This window comes from Helianthus annuus, chromosome 15, assembly GCF_002127325.2.
Source record: "Helianthus annuus cultivar XRQ/B chromosome 15, HanXRQr2.0-SUNRISE, whole genome shotgun sequence".
Taxonomy (NCBI): Eukaryota; Viridiplantae; Streptophyta; class Magnoliopsida; order Asterales; family Asteraceae; genus Helianthus; species Helianthus annuus.
Genome location: NC_035447.2, coordinates 16,378,984 through 16,393,038, shown reverse-complemented (window position 1 = coordinate 16,393,038; position 14,055 = coordinate 16,378,984). Strand labels below are relative to the sequence as shown.

Genomic DNA, 14,055 nt, shown 5'->3' with positions numbered 1-14,055 from the left:
ACCTTGGAAGGGTGTGGTCAGATTCGGCAAGAAAGGGAAACTAACGCCTCGATATGTTGGACCTTTTAAGATTCTGGAAAGGATCAGAAAAGTCGCCTACAGACTTGAACTATCGGAGGAACTTAGTAACGTCCACCCAACTTTCCATGTTTTGAACCTCCGAAAGTGCCTAGCTGAGCATGATATAATTGTACCTCTCGATGATCTCCAATTAAACGAAACACTACACTTCATGGAGAAGCATGTCGAGATCATGGACCTCCAAACCAAGCAGCTCAGACGCTCGCGCATTCCTATTGTGAAAGTCCGATGGGAAGGCAAACGAGGCGCACAGTTCACTTGGGAACTCGAAAGCGACATGAAGGTGAAGTACCCGCAGTTGTTTGTTACGGCTTCGGCCTAATTTCGGGACAAAATTCCCTTAAGAGGGGGAGGCTGTAACACCCCGTGTTTCGGAAGTCAAAGTCAAAGTCAAGATTGAAGTCAAAGGGAGACAAGATTGCTAATTGCGATCTGTCACTCCTTGCTCAATTCCTGTTTTGACTTCTTTGACTTGTAGCTAGTCTATTTTATGCGTTACGTTAGTTCTATTATATGGTGTACTTATTAATAATCGAGGTTTCGATATTTATCGCATATTTGATCGCTTATTCGCTTATCGCAATCACGCTTGCAACTCGAACTACGCATTCTGGAAATTGTTTTACGCGTGTGTGTGCCTTATGTGTTACTTGTGCTTGTTTATTTATGTTTATGTTGTGGTGATCAATCGAAACGCAATCGAAATTCAATCGAAATTGAATCGCAAACGCTAAGCGCAAGTGAAATAGGAAGATTATATGTTAGATATAGTAGTTGGGATTAAAAGTAATTTGAATTGGAAACTCTATCACATCGCAATGCTCGCAATCGCAATCGAAACATCAAAACTCGTCGCACCGAACACTCGAATCAAGTGGCTAATCGATCAAGTGACAGCCGATCGACCAGCCGCTCGATCGAGCTACCACTCGATCGACCAGCCAGTCGAACGAGCTGCCAATTCAATCGAACCACCCTTTCCACTTTGGGAAACCCTATAAATACCCCTTCATTACCACTTTTGGAAAGTACCAGCTCTCTCTTTCTCTCCACTCGTTCCAGCCACCTTTTCTCCGATTTCTCGCGATTTCCGGTAAGATCTCAACCTAAATCTTGTACTTTCTTACTCAACAAACACTCCTACACCTTTCTATCTTTTAAATCTTAACTTTTAACTGAGAAATCACCAAGATTCAAGGTGTTCTAGGATGATGTCATCATGATGTTCTTGAGAACTTCATGTTTTGGCCTTAATCCACCAAGAACAACTTGGATCTGAACGATTTTCCCATAGATAAACGAAGATCTTTCATAGATCTAAACATATCCAAGGTGAAAAGGATTGAAAGATGGTTTTCCAACTTTCTTTCAACTCTTTTACACTCAATGCACTCAAAACCAATAGAATCGGAGCTTGTACCTACTTCCTACTCATTCTTGTAGTTGTGTTGGTCCAAGATCTGGATTCTATCCACGAGGTTACCAATTTCGGGTTAGACACGGAACACCGTCTCGAACAGTTAACTAGTCGGATTTGGGTGATTCCTGTCCGATCAGGTTACTAAGTCTTGACGAGGTTTCTTTTGTCTAATACGTTATCAACACATCTCGATAAAACGACAAAACTATCCAAAACAACCAAGTGTAAGACAAACGAAACGACCAGGACGGAATGCCGTCCGATCGGACTACTGTCCGATCGGGTTGTCACCCGATCGACTTGCACCTTGGCCCCACACGCAACTTCTATTTCAAACATTTGAAGTTGTGAACATTGAACGAATTGCTGACCGAACGGAGTACCACCAGATCGGACCATCACTCCACCATGTAATGTTCTGACTTCCCCACTTAAACAATTTTCAACATGTTCAATACCAGCAGATTGCCACCCGATCGGACTACAATCCGACCGAGTAACAAACTGCTGTGAACTTGTTCTCACTAAAGTGTCCAACCAATCGGGTTATCGTCCGATCAAACAACCGTTTGATCGACCGACCTGAAAGGTAGAGATACTTCTATGTTTTCAAAATGCTACAACGAAAACTTCAAAAGTCAAGCCATCATACACAAACACATTCTCCCCAAAGGAAGTAACAATCCACTCGAACGGTCACCCAATCGGATGACCATCCGAGCGGACTGTCACCCGAACGATCGGCTATCCGATCGGATGACCATCAGGGGTTGTTAAGGACAATTTGTTACATGGCTCACAGTGGTGAGTGTGTGTTACGAACTGTCTTGGGCAGTCAACTCGCAGTCATTGGTATCGATAGGTTCATGTCGATAACTAACATGCCTCATTTTACACTGTGTACGTGCTGGTTATGCGTAACAATTTCGAACTCTATTATATTTATTAAACTTGTATGCTCACCTTTACACTATGTGTATTGACTTTTACTTTGACGTATGTGACAGGTGCTTAGGATGCTTATTTGCTTACTTTGCTATGAAATCGAGGCTAGGAAAGACGTAGGTCAACAATAAACAATTGTCTGTAATAAAAATCTGAGTTGTCGGAATAGAACATTTTGACTAGATCTTTTCTGTAATAATTATATTATCTTTTATGACATGGTATGGGACGTGTTTCTTTAAATAATTGGTAATTATAGTTGTTATGGAAACTTCTGGACAATCTGTTTCGCTCAGTGCCGCGCCCCGATGATTCCGCCATCGGTTGGGGTGTGACAGTTCTGATAGATCGCGTGAAGGTCTAATCCCTTGTTCCCCGCGTGCAGGTCCAACACAAGGAGCTGTGAACGAGCCTGTTGGTGACGATGTTGACGTTCCTACTGACATTGCTGAACAACTTGAAACCAGGAAGAAGAAAAAGAAAGATAAGTCTGAGAAGAAGAAGAAGAAGGCCGAGGAACCTGTGACTGGAGCGCCTCGTAAGCAACCTTCTAATCTCTCCTTCTTGGACTATGTTGTCGTTTCTGATAAGCTCTCTGGTTTAGACGCAGGAGATAAGCGTGCTGAGCATGATCCTGATGATGATGCTACCTTGACAGAAATATTGAAGAAGAAAAAGGTTCTTGAAGACAAGAAGAATGAACTTGATGAGCAGGCTGCTGCTGCGCTTGCAGCAAAAAAGTCGAAACTTCAGAAGGAGACTCCTCCTGCACCTTCAGAGTCAGAGGTTGACCTGGGTGTTTTTAGTTCCAAATGTGGTAACCTTCTGCAGAAGATATACGCAGCTTCTGGTTCCCAAGGTACGAGGTTTTTCTTTTTTCGACTTGTTCTTCACCCTTCTTTCTTGCTTTTGACTATCGTGCTTGTCTTGTAGCAGGAGTTAAATCAGGTAAGGGTGCTCGTAAGGTTGATATCTCCAAGATTACTCCTCCTACTTCTCCACCTTCTAGAACTTTTGGTCTATCTCCCCCGCATGCTGATCCCGGAAAAATGAAGGAGGATGATGTGGAAGTTGAACAAGTTGGGGAGGGTGGTGGTGATGGTGCTGGTGCTGGTGATGGTGGTGATGGTGGTCGTGCTGGTGATGGTGGTGATGTTGAAATGGAATCGAGTGAGGCTACTCCCCACCATACCATCTACACCAAGGTTGTCCGGGGCTTCGGAGGGGGTGGTGCTTCTGGGACTCACCATAGTCCAGAATATGAACATGTTCAAGGTGGGTCCTGGGATACCCACAATCCTGCATGTGCTGATCTCCCACATGCCCCCGATGGAACTTAACTCAGGGCTCCCGGATGACTGAGCTCAGCAACTGTCATGAGTTCTTTTCGTTATCCCTCCCCCTGCTGAAAGGTTGTTTCAGCAGAGGCGCAATTGGATGGATCTCTTGGATGATCACATCCATGCTCAGGTAAATATTTTTAACTTATTATACCTTATACGGGCTTGGGATACGGTATAATAATACATCTTGGTCGGGTATGGAATCATTTAATCGAATTGTGATTAATAAATTACGTAACTCGTTTTAATCTGTTTTGTTTGATAACATAAACATTGGGGGTTAATACGATCGTGTCCTGGATATCCTCGGCTTATTTCATTTGTAAGTGGCCACGACCTATGCACGGGGTGTAGGCATACACCTGACAGATGCAAATGCTAAATAACCCACATGTTGGGGATAACTCCTTTGTGGGTTTTATAGTGGTGAGTCCGTTAATCATGACCGGCTTCCAAACCGGCCCCATTTGTATGACAAACATGTAAATTTGTATACAAGATTTTAATAAAAATTGTCCCAAGTTATAAATGATTTGTGCCTTGTGCGCCTAAATCAATTTTCATAAACTCTTTTCAAATGAGTCGGTTAATTGTATTTACCAGTGAAAACTGACGTATTTTCCAAAGACTAAGTGACAGGTACCTCTCGAAATTAGGCTGGAGCTACTTGGTGTCAAATAAGAGGATCTTGCAAATCCTTAGATGCCTGAAGTCTGTTTAATTCAGTTTCTTGTATTTGTTTTCATGATCCGCCTGTGGATCTCTATTACAACCAGTCTGTATATTCTTTTATTTCGAACTCTCGGACATTATTGTTTGTAATAGTAATTATCTACCAAGCCTTCCGCTGTGCCATAATATTGTGTTAATTGTCTATGATGATATCAACTACGTCACGATACTCCCCACCGGGCCCACCGGTAATATGTGGAAATATCGGGGTGTGACAGGGCAACCCGCAATTACATTTGCTTGATCTAATCAATTACCCAATCGGTACTGTCAACCCGACTTGTGGGTCATATTACTTATTGGCTAACTCTTTGTACAATGGTAACGTCTCACAAACTTTGTATACAAAACCCCAACATACCGGCAGTAATTGTAGACTTACAAATACTTAATTACTGTTAAGTATAATTTAAACAATTGAGATTTTTATAAAAAGAGAATGTACTCACATTGCAAGTTTAGATAATACTAAGGCTTCCTGAGAATCTCCTGGTTATTATCTATTAAATCAAATAATGCACACGTGTTAGTAAAATAACCCAATTCAATTTAACCGTATAACTCGAGACAGAAATTCCAATGACTGAGTCGGGCAGAGCCGACATGCATTACGAAAATTTTAAATCAATCGGGTGTACACACGGAACAGAATTCCAATGACTGAGTCAAGCAGAGCCGACATGCATTACGAAATTCTAAATCGACCGTGTAGGGTAATAGCAGGGTTATAGTACTTACAATGAGGCAAAGCTTAGCTAAATAGTGGGTATTATACTTGGGCAGAATTTCTACTACTAGAGAATTGAGAGAGAATCAGAAAACTGAACGAGGATTCAAATGAGCTCGGCCCCCTTTATATTGGCTGATCGACCACTTGGTCGCGGCCCGCGAAAGAGAAGGCTAGGGCCTTCGCGGCCCGCGAGCGACCACGTGTCGTCTATAGCTTTGCTAAGTTAAGGGGGTAGGCCTGCTGAGTCACGTGCCACGTGGCACGCCACGTTTCCGGATAAGGATCAGGCTGTCGCACCCCACGACAGACCAAGTGGTCTCCGTCGCGGCCCGCGAGAGACTGCCAAACTCATTTTTTGTTGATTTTTCTAAGTGTAGGGCTATTCCGGGTCTGGTTTTCACGTACGGGGTATATTTTAGGACATTTCGGGTGTCCAAAATATTTTTAGGAGGGTTGTTATATTCTAAGTTTGAAATTCACCTTTAGATATTTAGTAATCAGGGTTTTGATGCTAATGTCGATGGTTTTTATGTGGTGATGCCGTTGTTACGTATCATTTTTGTAGTGTTTGTTGTTGATGTTTGTTTTCTCGAACAATATTTAAACTTTGTCGCACAGGGTATTTAGGCATCTTGCCGCCTCCGACGATGGCCGTTAGGGTTCCGGAAAAATTTTGGTCAATCTCCAAATGGCTGACTTCACTGCAGGTAGTTTCAACTAAGTGTTCTAACATATGTGTTTCATTTATGGGTTTGGTTTTGTTAAGTTTTGGGGAATTAGGAGCTGAATCGACTGTAGCGAATCACAAAAAAATGAGTAGAAAGCTGCTCATTGAGTTGGTCGCAGCTTCTTTGGTGATGTTCTGGATTGAAAATTCTATATGTCTTTTAGGCTCAGTTTTAAACGAACTAAAGTATACGTGTTCATGCTTATGCAATTGGTCTACAAAGAGGTTCTTATCGACAATTCACATAATTCTTCAGCTTTTTTAATTCATTGATTTGCTTGCAGGTTCTGCACCAACTTCCTTTTACACCTATATCGAATGAATTCCGCAACTCTGATGTAAAGTGTTTTCCAAAGAACACAGGTTAACTTCTTTTACCTCTTTTGTTTTCAGTGAAGTGTTTTAAATTACTATATAATTGTACCATGTTTTAAAATAGAAAGCATGCATAATGTCGAATATGGCTTTGCTGGGAGCATTTTTTACTTTTCATAGTGATGAAACGTGTGATGTAGCTTGAGCCTTGAGCAATCATGCAAGATTCCCAAGGTGCATTGCTATTTGTTTAGTAAGTAAATTATTGAACTATAGATATATAAAAATAATAAATTTATCAAATATTGGATTCCCCTTTGTTTATATTATATGGAAGGATGCATATGATGACTTTTTTCTATGTAATCTTGTATTCACTAATTTAAAGAATACATATTAAAAACTGAAGGTTATTTGTTCTTTATTCGTTCTTACAGCTGGTGCTTCCATCATGAGAAGTTGCAGACTTGAAGCCATAATATTATACTATCAAAGAAGCTCCAAGAAGAGAGATAATGGTTACAATTCGACTTTCATTCTCCCTTGTTCTACATTGCATAAGTTAAGACGTAAAAGGGTTCAACGCCAAATTGGTAATATTTCAATTGATTGTACTGACTAAAAGATTAGCCTTTTTTTTCTTATTATATCATGAAGTAGACATAGGTTATAGGTTGAGTGTGTGTGGACAGAAAGCATGCTTAAAAAATTAAAATTGTTTCATAATGAATAATGATTTGAAGGAATTTTTCCTTCATGCCTCATGTGGTTGTGTATGATTTGCGACTGCTTTGCTTTATAAGTTGTCGACTGATGGTGTTATATACCAGAGTGTTATATGCAGCACGCAACATGGGCGGAGGATTATAGAGGCCCGGGGTGCCCTGACCCCCGCTGATTTTTCGTGCGTTGTGTTAATTTTAACGAAGATTTCTGAAATTTTGTTTTTTGTAGTTGAAAATATTGGATTTTTAAGAGTTCGGCCCCCACCGATTTGGATTTTTAGAGTCTGGCCCCCACCAAGTTTCCGTTCAAGCTCCGTAGAAGCCGCTGCAACGCTCATTTCAGCAACATGAATGATGGATCTGCCTCAAATTCTAGATACCCCGAAAACGGGTTTGGTAATCAAACCACGTTAGTAATAATGAACGGGTAAAATGCCGTTATTGGTAAAGGAAATTAACCCGGTAAATATTAGGTTTTAAAATAAATAATCCTAATGATAATTAAAAAGAAAATAAACTGTACAAGAGGCCCGAGTTAACGGGACTTAAAATAAAGTGGGTTATAATTTTCCCGAACCCACTAAGTTAACTAGGAGTATTTAATCTAGTTAGTAAAAAGAAATATTTTTGGAATTAAGTATGTTGTGGCCTACTTAATAACCAACTAAAATTGAAGGACTAAATGTGGTAAACTTGAAATTTATGTTATTTAAAACAAAAAAAAAAAAGACACAAAACACACACTTAAGTGTGTTTTGGTCGACCAAAACCACAGAGCCAAGAAGGAGCTCCCTTCAAGCCTAAACTCACAAGAATTCAACGAAATCGAAGACAAATCAAGCTAAAAATTGGGGCTTTTAATAAAATCGTGATCACCAACCTTAGGGGATGACAAGGTATGTTCAATTTCCTCATTTTGTGTTATCTTGAATTTTTGATAAACACTCGTAATTGAAATTCATGCTTGAATGTTGAATGCATGAGTGTTGTTATGTTGAAACCATGTCTAGGAGGGAACCCTAGTTAAAAGTTTGATGAGATAGTGATGTAAACTATGAAATTGATAATCACCCATATAGATGTTATTAATTCGGATAATTCAGATCAGATTTTCGAATATTGATAGTTTTGAACACCCTACGTTAACTGCCTTTATCTCAACTGGGAGACGCACTCAGGTTTTCTTCAATAACTCTCTCGTTTAATAAATAATATATGCAAATGTGTGTGCGTGTGCATTTACTTTAATAAACGCGTTCCCTAAACTCATATTTACTCTCATATATGGCTTTTTATTGAACGACGAATTTCTTTTAAAACCCTAATGTTTGTGGGACTTGAACCCAAGAGACCAAGACCTTCCACTTCCAAGGTGTTTAAAGACTTTGCCTTTGCTGAAGGACCACAACCCTATTGGTTACTCTCATACATGGCTAGTCTATGTGTGTCATGTTTTTGCACACATAATAACGTTATGTAAATGCTTCTGACGATGTTGGTTAATGAAGTTGGTCTATTTAACAGTATACGGTCTATAAGATTTGATAATCTTCCATCTCGCCAACTTCTCCAAGCCCAAAAGAGAACAATAAAGTTTTTCTAATGTTATATTAAATGAAAAGAAAAACACTATCATCGTTTAACTTTCATTGACCCATTTATCATATTTAATGCCAACACTCTAAAGCTAAAGACGTCTAATTTCACTGAGAAATAGTCATGCATAACATATTGTGATGCTATATAACCACTATAAATAATATTAAGTGAATAAATCCATGTTAAATTATGATTTTTTCAGTGTGAAACTAAGGGGTTGTTTGGCAACATCTGGTTAAGTGCTGAACCAGTAAGATGTTTGAATCATCAAGTGCTGAACCAGTAAGATGTATGAACCATTAAGAGCTTGTATAATGCTTAATCCAGGCAAATGTCTGACCAATTCAGATTAGAGGTCTTAACCATTCAGAGACAAATGTCTGAACCATTCAGACATCTGCTCGTGAAACAAACAGTCTGAACCATTAAGTACTGAACCAGTAAGAGCTCTGAACCATTAAGAGCCTCATTAAGTGGTAAACAAACAGCCCCTAACTAATTATTTAATTACCTACGTTCAAAGGTTGTATACTTTGTAACACCTGAAAACATAGTAAAATGTATTGATGGAAATAAATATCAACGTGGAAGGTTTAGTTATGGTATTTTAGTGATGAATTAAATAATGAATAACCAATCTAGGGTAACTTACTTGGTAGAGACACATGTCTCTTATAGAAACAACTACAGGTTCAAACATCGGCAAAGAGTGTTTATTTAAAGGTGGAAGGGTGCTCAAACACATGGGAAGTGGTAAACTCTTCACCTAGTCAATCAACACATTCCATGTCAACTCCCCTCTCCACTTCTCATTTTGCACTCAAACACTAGGGGTGCTCCCCATGTGGCTAACAACTATTTTTTTGAATATTCCCACTCGGGGGCTACTCATCGTTGAAAACAATCACCGATTACCGAAAGGGTTCCAGCTGCGTTATGCCACGCGACAAACCCCCTTCCCCAATCACTTTTCCGAACCCGCCCCTACCACCCTAAATAAACGGTGTAAAGTAAGCTTTGTCTTTTAAAATAAAATAAAATAATGAATAAGTAGTTAATTATGACTTAATTGAGGTTAGCCCCAAAAAGAAAAGATAAAGAAAAGCCCATTAGGGCATAGAACTACTATAAAAGGGAATCATCACTCCATTCTCCAGTTTCCAAAAATGTTTTATAGAGAGAGAGAGAGTGAAAGTGAAGAAACATGGTGTGTTGGCTTGACTTTAAGAATAATGCAAATTGAAAACACTAGAAAACATTTACTCAATGATTGGAAGCAAGTTTGAGGATCTAGACAGGCGTTTGCTACTCTGTTTTTGCAAGAAACATGCCCGGTTCGGTTAAGTACTCGTTTTTGGTAAGTTTCACATAAAAAGTTACATGCTTTTAATGTTTTATGAGTAAAATAACGAGATCTTGTGTTTTCTACACTTTTCCAACATTAACCTTGAAATCTTGACGTAAAACATGGATTGAAATGGAAGTTCGCCCATCAAAGTTAGGGTTTTCTGCAGTAAAAACGAAACTATGTAGTTTCTCTTAGACCATCCGTAGTCGTGCCTCTTTTAGGCGTTTTTTACAAATAAACTCCCCCACCACGCCGGTAGTTCCGCCCCTATGTGCGTTGGTTTGAAGATTTTGGGCTGGAGCGTGCTATATTCAACACCCAACTTCCAATTCTTTGGCCAATCACATGCATTCTTCTTTTCTTGCGCAATCACATGCATTCTTCCTTTTAACATAATACCCACATCCACACTACACCCATTTTAGAAAACGCTCCATAAAACCCCTTGCTGATTGGATTAGGTTAAGTTTGATGCTTGCACACTGAGTTCTTAATGCCCATTTTATAGCTATAAACTCTTTGGGTTGATATGCATGTAACCTCAAAAGATTTATGAGCCAAAGTACTTGATTGACTAATGATATGTGCTTAATATTGATTGATAGCAAGTTGATTGCTTATCGATGTTTATTTGAAGTTTTAAAAAGGTTAACTGATTAATGATTTAATGTTTAGCGATTTGACGATTGACGAGTTGGTGAATTAACGAAAATGTATTGACGTTATTGTTACTGATGTTATAACCTGTGAGCGCGACAACGTAGCATGGACGTGGCCTTATACTGTGGTATGCCTGTTTGTTCAGTCCAGGCAGTTAAACTGTGAAGTTTACTTCACAAGTGATGTTTACTGACATTGATGACTAGCGTGCATTACTAATGTTAAATAAAAGTGTTTTAAAGAATATAGTTAAAGTTTATAAACACTTGCTTCCTTGTTTTATTAAATCTTAGAATCACTCAGCGTAGCAGACTTTTTTGAATGGATGTTTGGTAAATTGAAGGTTGATGCTTGATAGGACGTCCTCGACATGGATGGAAGGCTAAACCCCCCCCCCCCAAATGGCATCGTATCGGCCATATTTGAGCTTTTATTTAAAGACTTGGTGTTTTGATGTAATTTGTACTTGAGAATTTCCGCTTCAATTTAATAACATTATCAATTTAAGAACTATGCCATGTCGTAATGATCCAACTGGTGAGGTTACCTTGGTTCGGGGCGTTAGGATACTTACTAGGTCCTAACAACCCTACTTGTATAGCCTTAAGTTTCCTTAAGGTTAACCAACCTTGTCATGTCAAAATATATGACTCAGTTTTATTTGGGCATTTAACAAAATGTTACTAGCTTCGAGAGATCACGATGGTTTATTATTGTTATGGAGGTAAAGTAGTCCTCACCTTCTATTATGGTGTACCTTGTATATCCTAATCGAAAAGTGCTCTCTTATTCATATCTACAAATCCAAATGTTATATGTATAAGAAAAAAAACTTTATTAATGCATTAGAAGAACTTCAATTAATTGCCAAATAAAAACTTATCTAGGCTTGAATTTCACAAAAACTCATATATGATGAGTCTCTCGGTTCTTTCAAAGCAAAAACTAAGCAACCCAACTAAATTACAATGGGAGTAAATTACAAAAATCGTCCTTTATGTATGTCAGTTATTGCAAACTGTGTCCTTTATCTTCAATAATTACAGAAAACGTACTTGATCTTTGCAAACCCTTGCAAGTTATGTCCTTTAACACTAACTCTGTTAATTTTTTATGGTTAAATCTGACCAAATAGACCCCACATGAGGGTATTTTGGTCATTTTACTCTCATGTGGGGTTTACTTGGTCAGATTTAACCACAAAAATACCGTCATGTGGGGTCCATTTATTCATATTTAACCACAAAAATTAACTTAGTTTGGGCTGAAGGACATAACTTGCAAGGGTTTGTAAACATCGAGTACGTTTTCTGTAATTATTGAAGACAAATGACACCATTTGCAATAAGTGACACACATAAAGGACGATTTTTATAATTTACTCTTACGATGGTGAAGTAAGTGAACAACTTCACCTCATTTTTTAAATGCGGTTTATCGTGTCAGGAATCTCTTTGAAGCCTCCTCACTACTATCTGAGCTCCCCTTTATGTAATCATACATTAATGTCACTTAAGACTCCATTTGTTTATTCCATTATACATTAACCGCCCCTTAATTGAATCTACTGTGTACGATCTTATTATCAAAGAAATTTTTTGTCGCTCCGATCACCATACTGAAATCGTGTTCCATAAATGCCAGAATGCTCGTATCCGTAGTTTTACCTGGAAAATAGGGAGTAACAATATAATATGTATCATGAATTGGTTTGATGCACAAAAACTTGCTTTCTAAACTTTCTTCAAGTAACTTCTTCTGTTCTTCCTCGACATCGCAAAGGTACAAATAGAAACCGCTGTATATTATCACATACGCAGTCTTCATAACCATAGATGTTACCATGCGAGTTAGGTTTGTTTGTTTGTTTAAATGATCACATAAATTGTTAGATAGTTTATATGGATTTGCTTGAAAGTTAAAATATGCCCCCTCAATGTTTAACTACACTTACCCTTAAAACCCTATACTTTTTTCATTTGTTTTTTTTTAAACTAACCACATTATGACTCATGCCTCACTCACAACTCTTTTTTTCTCTTAACATGGTTTTATTAAACTTTGGATGTACCATTATGACATGCACATTTTTATCTACGTGTAAATTTTATTCAACACTGACTTGTGATTAATAATGTATAAGTCACTGAAGCACAAACGTATAAAATATCAAACCTACTTAAAGGTTTTTTTTTCCTCTTCAACCATTAAAATATGAAGTTTTGTATAATTGTGATTTCCTCATTGTGACCTACTTATTTTAACAATGTTTCGACATTACTTTTCTCGCATGGTAAATACTAATGTACAAGCAGTCAAAACCGAGACTTAGAGTAAGTCAGTTTTTTACAGCCTTTTTCTCTTATCCTTTGAGTTAAGAGAAGAAGAGAAAACATTAGCCTAACACCAAATGTAAGGGTGTTCAGAGTTCGATTCGAATTCGAAATACTTGAAATTCGACTCGATTTGGATTCGATTATCATGGTGTGTATTGAATTTAAAAAAAAATCAAATTCGATTCTATTCTTATTCGAGTCCAGTAATCGAATTCAAATCGAATACGAATTTATAATTTTCAATTCTAACTCAATTTATACATATATATATGTACATACATGCGCATATAACTTCTACTTTTGGGCCAAATTATAGATTATCTCCATAAGTAATAAGTCCATTATTCATAACATTACCAAGCCCAAATGACAAATAGCTTATACTACTTATTAGGGATGAGCATTTGACACTGGCTACCGGTACCGAATTTTCCGTACCGATTTTTTCGGTACCAGTACCCACTTTTTGGCATTTCGGTATCGGTACTTTCGGTACCAGTACCGGTTTAGTACGGTACTGGTAAAATACCAATTTTTACCTTCAAATACAGGTACCGTAACGGTCCCGTACCGTACCGAACATTTCGGTACAGGTACCCAGTTTTGACGAATTTCGGTATCAGTATTTTCGGTACCTGTTCAGTATGGTACCGGTACCATGCTCATCCCTACTACTTATTTCTAAATTCATATCTCATTTATTAATTTTGATGTTAAAATAATTAGTTTCTAGTAGTTTTATAATAAAGTAAAATAATTTACTATTTAGGGTGAACTTGTATAAAATCGAATTTATTCGAATATGAGTTTCAAATACGAATTAGATTGAATCGAATAAATCAAATCTAAATCAAATTGGAATCGAGTACTAATTAGGTAATAAAAACAAAAATTCAAAAAATTTGATTAGATTAATTCGAAAATTCTTTACTCGCTTCGTTGAACACCCCTAGTTAAATGTTGGAGATTCTTGTAACGCTTCGCATACTTGTACCTTCCTTATTTAGAAAGTATTGTTCTATTTCTATTTTAAGAAACTTGTACTCATGTTGTATTCTATTTCATTTCAACTTTGTAATCCGAGACTATTGATC

The 14,055-nt window shown here is 37.9% G+C and overlaps 1 long non-coding RNA gene across 1 annotated transcript; it reads left to right on the top strand.

The window, feature by feature from the left end:
* The first annotated feature begins 7,744 nt into the window (after positions 1–7,744).
* Positions 7,745–11,154, top strand: LOC110909503. Its single transcript, XR_002575408.1, has 2 exons — positions 7,745–7,914; positions 10,969–11,154. It is a non-coding gene; the product is annotated as an uncharacterized LOC110909503 (long non-coding RNA).
* Positions 11,155–14,055: the final 2,901 nt, after the last annotated feature.